This window comes from Pinus tabuliformis, chromosome 5_1, assembly GCF_031772625.1.
Source record: "Pinus tabuliformis cultivar Carrire ecotype Pingquan chromosome 5_1, CPIR1, whole genome shotgun sequence".
Taxonomy (NCBI): domain Eukaryota; kingdom Viridiplantae; phylum Streptophyta; class Pinopsida; order Pinales; family Pinaceae; genus Pinus; species Pinus tabuliformis.
This window is the reverse complement of record NC_142305.1, coordinates 414,344,853-414,356,999: the sequence shown is the minus strand read 5'-3', so window position 1 is coordinate 414,356,999 and position 12,147 is coordinate 414,344,853.

The window sequence follows — 12,147 nt, the reverse complement described above, 5'->3', positions numbered from 1 at the left end:
AAGCGAGTTCGCTTCGTCCGTACTACTCTCGATTCCGGAGACAAAGACGGTTGACTCGCGAGTCTCCTCGAACGACGGAGTTTTAATTGACTTTCCTCCACGGTTGCGGATTACTTGATCAACTAAAATACAAAAAGGGGAATTATGTTTCCGTATTGAATGAATTTTATTAGACGCTTTTAGACACAACTTTGCTTTTTCATGTTTTAAGAGTCGAGAAAAAAGCTAAAGATGACTCTAGTCGCCTTCGATGTATTAACGAGCCCGAAGTGACAAATGCTCGGTTGGACTTTTTCAGTTATAGAGTTTGAAAAAGGCCAAAAGAAACTGCTCTGGAGATCTAGGCAGAGGGTGTGCCAAACCTTTCGCGAAACCACAGAATACGTTTTACGGTACGGGTGGTCGATCTTCGTGAATGCTGTGTTCACTGCATCGCGATCAGTAGGGCGGCCGACATGGCTTCCTAAGGATAAAGGATAAATGCCTATAGGGGTCTCCCAATATACGCGACGGTACGCGGGAGCACAAGTCCGTATTAGTGCTATCGTCTCTCAGGAGGAATCACCCACCTTCGTAGAGATCGACAGTCACTACGTTTAACGACGCCAGAACACGTCTCTACCTAGACCTCTATTGTGAGCGTTATGTTACAAAGCGTTTTTAGATTCATTCAATATATTTTAAGTTGATCTTGTTTAGCAGTTTGTCTTTCAGGATCACCACGAGATGTATTGGTACAAATTCCTAAATGCAGCTAAAATGATAAGCAAGCTTTACAATCTTTTTAGCTTTGAAAATCCTAACTACTGAGGGAAGAGAAAAACATTATCTTTCCACACAGAGCACAAAGCACAAACTAATGCACTTTCCCCTAGATCAATCACGCAAACTTATCAAAAATGCAAATGCAAGATGCATGTATTTCTTTTCTTTTCCCTTAATGTTGATGTAGACAAAAGGAAACTGTCGTATAATTTTCGAATTCAATTTGAAGCGTAAACAAACAAGTTTTGTCTAAAATCAAAAGACACCTTACAGGTACTTGTTTCGACACTAAAAATGTATGAATCCAAACCATAAAATGAAAAACAAACAAACTCAAACAGCCATGAACAGTAATAAAACTAGCTCTTAAGATCACAAAGACACTTTTACAGTTCAGGATCTAAGAGGCCACAGCTATACTGGTTTGCTTTTCACAATGGGAAACTGTAACTGAAACAAGAAATACTGAAAGAACAATCACAGTTTCATCACACAACTGAGGCGGAATAATGTCAAGGAAAGTTGGTTTACAGCAAATACAAATGACAAGCAATCAGCAGCAAAATAACAGTGAAAACAGGGCCAAGACTCAGTGGGAAACCTCAGGAAGACATAGCCTAACTGGTTCAGCGCAGGCTCTGGTCTGTCAAACTGACTCTCAGCGCAGTTCCCGAAGGGAGTACCTGCGCTGAAATGCAGACTGCCTTTGGACAGCCTGCACTGAGACACGAGAGTTGCGTTTACAAGGGTTTCCGGGTCATAAAAAGCTCAAAAATTCACTGTTTTTGCTGAAATAAAAAGCTATAGGTCAAGTACAAGCTAAGGGATGATCAAGAGGATGAAAAGCTATCACAAAGAGCACAAGAGTCTTTTGTAGATCAGCTCTTCAAATCATGAATCTGCTCAGAAAATGAGCAAGAGTAGCAGCCCCTCTACTTCGCTTTTGATATAGTCAAAAGCTTTTCGATTTGGTACTCTTTTCTTCAGGAAATGAATAGCAAAGATACTACAAACACCAACAACATACTAGGCTCCCCAGTGGAGTCGCCATTTTGTTGTGGGGAAAAGTATCCGACTCGGAATGACCCTATCCCGACTCTAAGGGTGATAGTTCCTTAGCAACAACTGAAAGTAAAGCTTTGATAGTTTTCCTTTATGAAAGTACAGAGAAGGAAGAAAAGATTGACCAACCGATGTCTTTCGCTTTTGTCGATCCTGTCTTCTCTCTTTGCCTCTTGTTCCCAGCTCCTTGCTCCCTTTGCCGGCCCAGCTACACGAAGATCTTGCAAAAACAAGAGAGGGAAACTACAAGAAACATGTACTCATAACTGATGCATGGATTAGAATGGATCAAATATACAGATAAAAACAATACATCATTGCAATACAAGTATATAGGAGAACATCAAAGCTTTATTGATAGAAGAAAAAGGTTCTGAGAAGGTTACAACCATAAATGGCTCCAATCCAGCAGCACCTCCCCAGCAGCAAGAAATCTCCTCTTCTCCTCTATAAAAGCAATCACCCAATAGCTCTAACTGTAAACCAACAGCACTTCCTTGCTTTGCACAAAATTCCAGCCTCTTTAGACCTCATAGAAGAGCTCTATATATAGGATAGAAGAAGAAAGGATGAGTCAGCTTGAGACTGACATAAAGCTGCCTTGTGTCCTTTCCCTCTTCAGTTAATCTTCAGTTCTTAAGTCCACTTGGAGATCCTTGCTTACACATGGAGATCAAGTACCTCTTACTCATCACAGGGCGAATTCCTTGAACCAAGTGTCAGTTTGGAAGCTTCCTGGGCAGTTGACACCTTGCAGAATGACTGTGCCACTTGGCCAATCTCGCCCAGCGCAGGTATCCTTCATTGGTTTTGACTTTCAGCGCAGGTACAAGGAGGAGCAGTTGACATTCAGCGCAGTTGCTCAGTGGAGCAGCTGACATGATCCAAAAATAGCCTGTTTTGAGTGTTTTTTCAGGTGGAGAACTGATGGGAAGTGCTGTGGTTTGCTGACCTTGTTCTTCTAGGAGTAAGAACAACATGTTTAGGGACTGAGGATCCCTGTAATTATTGACATTTCATGCTCCATGCTGCGAGGCACAAAAATGTCTATAACACACCCATAATTCTGGGTTGGCCTCTACATAAGGCACCTCTCGCTAGCTCGATGATTTGGGGCTCCTATGAATTGTATCGTTGATGCTAATTCACCTTCTGTGTTCACAGTTAGTCAAAACTCAATTTATTTGCTTCATATATATATAGGAACATCACAGCTTTATTGACTGTTAAAATAACCTATAGGTCTCAGAATGTGAGCCTTGGCTCTGATACCATTTGTAACACACAACCATATAATACAATAAAAATGACACACATAAAAAGAAATTCAACTCTATCCTAGCTTCATTTCTATATACATTGATGTAATATTCCCTCATCAAACCTTGTTGGTAATTGCGTATCCATGGTTTAATGTTTAATTCCCACATATGATACAAAATCAAGTCATGTTTGACTTACGGATTTGGGGTACTAAAACCACAGTGGTTTTTACCAACCCACGAGATCCGTGCAATCCTTCATGAGGTGACTGGGTTACACCTTGCCTTGGAATTTATGGTTGCATGTATGCGACTTCCTATCAACTATTCTCAGACATTAATGCGACTGGCCATAACCCCACTTATCACCTTGGCTATGACAAGTGTTAGTTATCCTGCACGTCGATTTGTATTGCACCATCCAACGGTGGTATTTTCTTTGGGATCATCCATCTACCTAACACTTGGGTTTCCACCGATGTTCCTGCTCATTTGCGTTTTTGTGGTGGAGAGTCTTATTGCTCTGCTTCTCGCCTGCTCCTAGTTTCGTTGTGGTTTTCATAGTCTAGTCTCCATGCCTTATTGTAAGCCACGGAGAGGTAACTCTGAGCCTTCATTATCTGCAGAAATGGTGTGTGTCTAGAACCATTCTCAATGTGAGCCAAAGGCTGTCTCGATGCAAGGTGTTAATGCATTTTCATGCTGGTCAGGTGGGGTGCTCGACTCTCCAACTTCTGGATTATGTGGCAGTTGTTTTCCTCGGCACGAACCATGTACTGATTATTGAGGCTACTGTTTATTTAGGTTGTCGATACATTCTGTTTTTACAAGATTGCTTCTACTCCACGAATCTCTAACGCCAGAATTTTATTCCGTGCAGATGTGAGACCCCTACACTCGGCTTCCAAAACTCAGGTAAGAGTTATTCCTCTGTTCTACCTTTAATATCGTTCATGATGTTAATTTATTATCCAGGTCATCACATTTTCCTATGGTGGTTGCAGGTATAATGCATTTTTAAACTGAAAGGGGCTAGCCGCTCAATATATTGGCATATTGATGAAGCTTACTCATAACTCTGCAACCAGTATAGGTTGGAGCTTACTTTCAGGGCCCTTACTAGTTGGTTGATGTTGTCTAGGAAATTTACTCCTGTGAATTTCTATGAATTAGGGTTTATTTACAAATAGTTGTAGTTTTATGCAGTGAGGTCAATAGGACTCGCAGACTGTGAAGTCAGTTCCTTATGTAATTAATTCCTTCCTATTTGATTGCTTGTACGAGATTGAAAAGAGTCTGATCTTGAAGAATTCCCGGGAGGTGCGGATGGAGGAACAGGGGAGTCGGCTGCAAACGGCGGGCTAGGGTTTACAGGTGAAATCGCGGAGAGGTCTGGAAGAAACACGCGTAGGGGAAACGAGCAGGAGAAGCCGGGGTTGGAGCGAAGGAGATAGCAAGAAACCTTAGCATAGGAGCGGAAGTTTTCAATACAGTCCGTGCTGAGGGCAACAATGGAAAATCGGCAAGGGAGGGGAGAGATCCCCTCCTATAAGAATATTGTTGCAGGAGAGGCAAGTGGCAGCGGCAACCAGAGTGATGCCAGGGAGAATAATAAAGAAGCACCAGTGATGGGCAATTTGTGGCAAATGAAGACCGGAGGAAAGTGCTTACCAAGGGCTCAGAAAAAACCTAGGTACGTAATACCCAACAACAAGCTGGAGGAATATAACAGCTACATGAAAGATCATGCATTGATTTGCAAGTTCGTAGGGTATTGGCCTACTGAAAAAGAACTACACAGGTGGATTTACCAAAGATGGAGGCCAAAAGGGCACATTGAGCTGAAACTAGGAGCAAAAGGGTTCTTTACAGCCATATTTGCGAATCTGGAGGATAAAGAAAGGGTTTTTGAGGAAGGGCCATATTTTATGAACAATGCGGGACTGTTCATGAAGTACTGGGAAGAAAGATATAACCCTGATAATGAAAAGATGCTGGAAGCCCCGATCTGGGTCAGACTGTTTGGATTACCAGTGGAATTTTGGGATCCTGAGATTATGGAGGGGATAGGGAACACGATTGGTGCTTTTGTCAAAGTAGCGGAAGCAACAAAAAAAGGCAAGTATACATCATATGCAAGATTATGTGTATACATGAATATAGCCGAACCTCTACCGGAATACATAGAACTGGAATACCACGATGAAGTATGGCAATAGCCAATAGACTATGAGCATATCCCTTTCAGATGCAGAAGATTCCATGAGTATGGACACCTATACAGGCAATGCCCATTAAATAAGGAGGAAGAATGCATAAGGAAAAAAGAAGAACAGCAAAGGGAAGCAGAGAGAACTGAGGAGACAGACAAGGGTTTCCAACAGGTTACCAAAAAGAAGAAAGCCGGTAAAGAAGGTCTAAAAACACAGACACAAGTGGAACCACTGAACATCGAAAGTCATAACAAGTTCAAAATCCTCCATGAAAATAGTGAAGGGTGTGAGGACAAATTGGAAGAGGAAGAAGATCCAGAGAATGAACCCATGGAAATAGTCAAGGAAACCAGAGAGAAAGACACAGGAGCAAGAGTAATGAATGAAGAGGAAGCTGCTGAAAAGATAGAAATACTGACTAACCAAGCCCAAATGGAGACGGAAAGCCAGAAGGAAAACGAGGCAGAGGAAGAAAGAATTATGAGACAACTAATTCAGGAATGGAAAAACTTGGACGAAAGATTCATACCAGACAGTCAAAAACAATTATATAAGGAGGCATTTCAAAAATACAAAGATAAAAAAGGGGAGAATATGGATAAACAGGATACCACATCAGGAGAACAGGAAAGAGGTCAGATGGGAATTGGCGGTGCTGGCAAAAGCAACAGGAAAAGAGGGAGGAAAACGATGAATGAAACGATCCAAACAGTTGGCGAAATATTGATAAATTCAGGTAAAGTGATACCTCTGTCAGAGGTATTTTTCCACTCCTCCAAAAGTTTAAAATGATTATTATCAGCTGGAATATTAGGGATCTGAATAGTAAGGGAAAGCAGAGATATATGAAAGAGAAACTTAAAAAAGACAGACCAAGTATTATGATCCTTCAAGAGACAAAGATCACCATGCAGCAGATGGAAGGAATAATCAAAAACAACAAACTACAATACGAAGTCATGGGACAAGATGCAATCGGATCAGCGGGGGGCATTGCAATCTTGTGGAACCCAAACGAAATAATATTTGAAAGCTGGACCAACATGACCAGAATTCTTACAGGTACAGGAAGAATAGCGGGGACGAAGGAAAGGGTTATTATCTCAGGGGTTTATGGTCCTCATACTCCGGGAGAAAGAGAAAATTTCATTAAAAATATGCAAGCAACTCGAAGATTATATCTGGAGACAGCATGGATTGTAGGAGGAGATTTCAATTTAATCCGGTCTCTAGAAGAGAAAAATGGAGGTATAAGAAAAACATACCAGTATATGGAAATGTTCAATGACATGATAGATGGTCTGAGGTTGGTAGATTTACCAACTATCAACGGAGTCTATACATGGAATAATAGGAGAGGGGGAAGGAATCAAATAGCATCCAGATTAGATCGGTTCTTAGTATCAGAAACAATTATGAACAGAGATGTATTCATAGAAGCAAAAATCATGCCATCCCTTGGCTCAGACCATTGGCCAATTAGACTGGAAGTGGATATTAAAAATAACCTTGGCAAGATGCCCTTCAGATTTCAAGCTTTTTGGCTTAGAGACCCAGAATTTATCAAAAAATTGGAAGAATGGTGGATGCAAAGCACAATACAGGGAAAAGGAAAAATGCATACCTTCCAACTTAAACTTAAAGAGTTAAAAGGAAGGATAAAGAAATGGAACAAGGAAGAATTCGGAAACATCATGGAGGAAAAACAGAAGTTGGAAGAAGAAATGGAAACTTTGCAACAAAGGATAATAACTGAAGGAAGGACAGAGGAAAGTAGCAGAGAAGAAGGGATAATTCTAGGAAAACTGGAGGAGAGGAGAAAGCAGGAAGAAGTTTTATGGAGACAGAAATCTAGAATAAAGTGGCTGAGGGAGGGAGAAAGGAACACTAGATTCTTTCATCAAGTAATGATACAACACAGGCAAAGAAACAGGATACTATCTATTAAGAACGAGAGTGGAGAGAGGATTGTTGAACAGGAAGGGATTGAAAAAGTACTGATGGAATATCACAAAGGAATATTGACTGAACCCCAGATGGACAGGTCTGAAGCTATAAAGGAAGTTTGCAAGGCCATTCCACGGATAGTAACTGAAGACCAGAATAGAGCCCTAATGAGAGCAACAAGTTTTGAAGAGGTGGAGGAAGTGGTGATGAGCATGAAGAAGGGTACAGCGCCAGGACCGGACGGCTTTACGGTTGATTTCTATCAAGCGGGTTGGCACTTTTTGGGGAGGGAGATTCTGGACCTGGTAGAAGAATCCCGTATGAATCAAAAGGTATGGACAGCCATTAACTCTACTTTTTTCACCTTGATTCCAAAAAAGACAATTCAGAGGATGCTAAGGGATTTAGACCCATTGCCCTTTGTAATGTTATCTACAAAATAATTGCAACGCTGATGGCCAAAAGACTGAAACCCCTGCTAGATAGATTAATATCCCCTGAACAAACTGATTTTGTAGAAGGTAGACAAATTCTAGATGGTTTAGTGGTTACTCAAGAAGTAATTCATTCGCTAAAGGCGAAGAAGCAGAAAGGAATGATGATTAAACTGGATTTGTCGAAAGCTTATGATAGAATCAACTGGCAATACTTGGAAAAAATCTTGGAAAGTTTCGGTTTTGGTACTAGGTGGATAAAGTGGGTTCACAGTCTCATATCAACTCCAAATTTTTCAATATTAGTCAATGGAACTCCCTCGAAAACCTTTAAGGCATCTAGAGGAATAAGACAAGGTGATCCTTTATCCCCTTTCTTATTTATACTAGCAGCAGAGGGTCTAGGCAAATATCTTAAAAAAGAAAGAGCAGCAAATAAAATCAAAGGGCTAAGACTATGGGGTAATGAATTGCCTATAACCCATCAACAATTCGTAGATGATATCATGTTATTTGGGGAGCCAACCGTAAAAGAAGTGAGAAATCTGAAGAAGGTTCTGGATTTATTTGCGGAAGCATCTGGGTTGGAGATCAATAAGGAAAAGTCATGCACCTTTATATTCAATACCATGGAGTCAGTCAAAATCCACTTGACCAGGATGCTGGGATTTAAGCAAGGAGAACTCCCAACTAAATACTTGGGAAACTTACTGGATTTCAACTCTAAAAGACAGAAAAATTGGCAAGGAGTCTTAGAGAAATTAAAAAACAGAGTGGCTAACTGGGCCTTCAGAACTTTAAATATTGCTGGAAGGATTGTATTAGTGAAATCAGTGTTGCAGGCAATCCCCATATATCCGCTATCGATTATGGCTGTACCACAAGGAGTCTGCACCAAGATCAGAGAAATTCTGAGAAAATTCATTTGGGGAGGATTGACTCAACAGAAGAAGTGGGCCTTAGTATCATGGAAACACCTGACGAAACGAAAGGAGGAAGGAGGCTTGGGTTTGCGCGATCCTGATAAACTCAACAAGGTGCTTGGTGCAAAACTTTGGTGGCGATGTCTAAGAGGAGGCAATGACCTGTGGAAAGCACTATGGAGACACGAATACAATATGCCAGACACTACGGAGGGTATTTACCGGTTGCAGGAAACCCCGAAAGGCTCGGCAATCTGGGATCTAGCTCGACAAAACCGAGATATAGTAGAAAAGAATGCTTTCTGGGAAATACGAGGAGGAGGAGAAGCCAAATTTTGGGACGAGAAATGGCAACAAAGAGGGAAAATGAGCAGAATTCAAAAAATCCAAAACATACAGGAAAAAATAGGGGATAACCGTAGATATGTCAAAGATTACTGGAAAGAAGATGAATTGGATGGAATTTGGTGGAAATGGATAAGACCAGAGGAATGGGATATTGAGATAGATCAAGAACAACAGGAAGCATTCATGGAAGAGGTGGATTCCAGGAAAATAAAAGCTAGAACGGGTAGGGATATTCTCAGATGGGGGAATTCAATGAAAGGATCATTCACCGTTGAAGGAGGCATACTATTTGGCAGACCAACAGGGGACCAATGAAGAAAACCAAGACTGGAAGGTCATCTGGGGTAATAATTGGTGGCCGAAAATTACCTTATTTGCATGGCTAGTAGATAAGGGTAAGATTCTGACGTGGGACAAACTCCAAAAGAAAGGTTTCAGTGGGCCTTCAAAATGTTACCTGTGCAATAGTGAAGATGAAACACAAGATCACCTTTTAATCAAGTGTGCATATACCAGGAAGCTATGGATTGAAACGGGAAAATTATTCCAGAAACTTGAGAGGCCCCCGAGAGACATAAATGAAGTGATTTTTCATTGGTAGAAGGAAAAATTCCAATGTAAAGTAGTCCGAAAGGCCTGGAATCTCATTGCGGGATTTGTGATTTGGATGGTTTGGAAAGAAAGGAACCACAGAGTATTCCAAGACAAATCTAAAGATTCGGAAATAATATGGAACAGAGTAGTGAACTTAACTAGAGAATCAATTCTGGTGGAAAAATGGGATGCGGATGATTAGAAAGCAGATCAGAGTGAGGAGCAAATTTTAAAGAAATTAAATTTGAAATATGAAATGGTGCATACCAAAAAAATCGGCAGAAATAGTACGAGAGCTCAAAGCGCTGACAATTTTGCATATCCCAGAGATAATTTTATGAAGTTAAACTTTGCCGGGGCATCGAAGGGGAACCCCGGTAATGCCGGATTCGGAGGTATCTTCCGCGATAGCCAGAGAAATACCAGATGGATCTATGCAGAGTGGGGAGGGGAGATGACAAACAATGAGGCCGAATTATGGGCGATTCACCAAGGCTTGAGAATCGCGATGAGAAATGGCTATAGAAACCTGGAAATAGAAGGAGACTCTCATATAGCAATTGAAATCATGAAGAAACTTAACAACGGGAAGAACTGGGAGCAGATCACCAATAGTTGGAGAACGGCAGGGATTGTTCAAGAAATAGCGGACATACTAAAATGGATTGATTATAAAATCTTTAACCATGTGAAAAGGAATGGAAACCGAGCGGAAGATTTCCTTGCGAATTGGGGCTGCAAGGGTCGAAACAGCAAAATAGACAATCAGTGGAGAATGTTGCGACCCAACAGAGAATGGGAGGACCTGGCCGGTATCATTAATCATGACCACGAGCAAGCAACAAATGAGAATCATGGGCAAGCAGCAAATGAGAATCATAACATCAGTGCGACGGATAGGTGAGATGGATTGGCAATCCCAGAAATTAAATGAGTGTCAGTCAAGGCGGGGGAATGGTATAATGGGCAGGCAAGCTACAGTACAGCAGAAGTGTGCGATGACAGGTAAGAAACAACCACCCCACAGCAAGATAATTAACGCAAGTGATCGGAGAGGAGGAAAAAACAGTATGTCAGAGTCCATAAATGGAAATGAGGGTAGTAAGATAATTGATAGGAAAGGCAGTAGGCAAAGTAACAGGTGGCAGTGGAAGGCCAAGCTGACAGGTAGGCAGATCAGAGCAAGGAAGATTATAAATGGGTGGCAGCAAAAGGATTGACAACGAGGAAACTTATTAGGAACTCAGAGAGCGAGGGGAGGAAATGTGGTGGAGATCCGCCACAGAGAGAATTGGCACCGAAACCTCACTAAGGACGCTATGGAAACCAGGAAGAGAGCAAGGGAGGTAGAGGAATTGGAAGCCATGGAGCACAAAGACAGGGACAGAAAGGGCAAGGCGATAGCGAAGGAAAAAACTGTAGAGGAGATATATGAAATATATGACGACTCTGAAGATGAGGAGGACTTGTAGGAACAAGGCAGGCAAGGTAAGGAACGAGGCGAAAATGTAGGAGACTGGGATACCCAGCAAACCAGTGACGAGCAGCTAGGATAGCGGGAGGGAAAGGTAAGGCAATGCGGAAGACAGAGGGGAAGAAGAGGCGCGGGTAGCAGGTCGGAATCGGGTAGCAGGAGAGGCAGAGGACCGAGCAGATACAGAGGAGAAAGGGGAGGAAGACAGGGGCAGAGAGGGAGACCTGGCAAAAAGACAAGTCGGTCGTTAGATAAGAAAATTCAACAAGCAGAAAAGGCGTACAATCAGAACACGAACCCAAGAATCAGGAGAATTATCCAGAATATGGAAGAAGATGCGCTTCAGGCTCAGTCTGACTCAGAGATGGAAGATTGGGAGTTTTTACTCCATGACCCTGGCAACACTAGAGGTAGAATGTCTCTATTTAAGCAGTCCTTGCATATCTACTGGGTGATGAAGAGATTGTTGGCTAAAGCCTTGGAACAAGCTGCAACAGAGATGGCAGAACTGGCGCAAGGAGTCCCAAACCTAAGGAGGGAGCTGAGGATTATTCAGATTACATTGGAGATGCAAGAAAAGAAGCTTGAGGAGATTCAGCAAACGATAAGAGAAGGACAACAGGGTGCAAACAAGGAGACAAACCAGCGACCAGAGGTAGACGCTGTTTGAATATAGATATGTATTAATTTTGATGAAGCTGCATAGTATAGATAATTTTAGTTTGCTTCAAGTATTAGAAGAGGAAAATCGATATATGCATACAAGTAGAAATAGAAATCTGCAAGACTGTTTAGTTTATTTAGCATGGATAATCAGACTATGGAACTTCTATTTTAGGTCGGCTATCAAGAACTTTAGGTGGCTGAAATACTCGGTTTCCCCAAGAGGGCGAGTTGAAGTCAACCATATACATACTGATTTGTTTTTTGATTTAAAGTAATAGAAAAAGAAGAGCAACACCGCAGCTTACAAAAAAAAAAAGAGTCTGATCTTAATTGATCTGCTGGGTTTACTTTGTTCATGCTAGCTATACTATATTAATTTGGTTCACTGATATTCTCTATCAAACCATTACAGAACTTGATTGTAATTTATTTTTTGGAAAATTCTCTTCGTTTGAACTG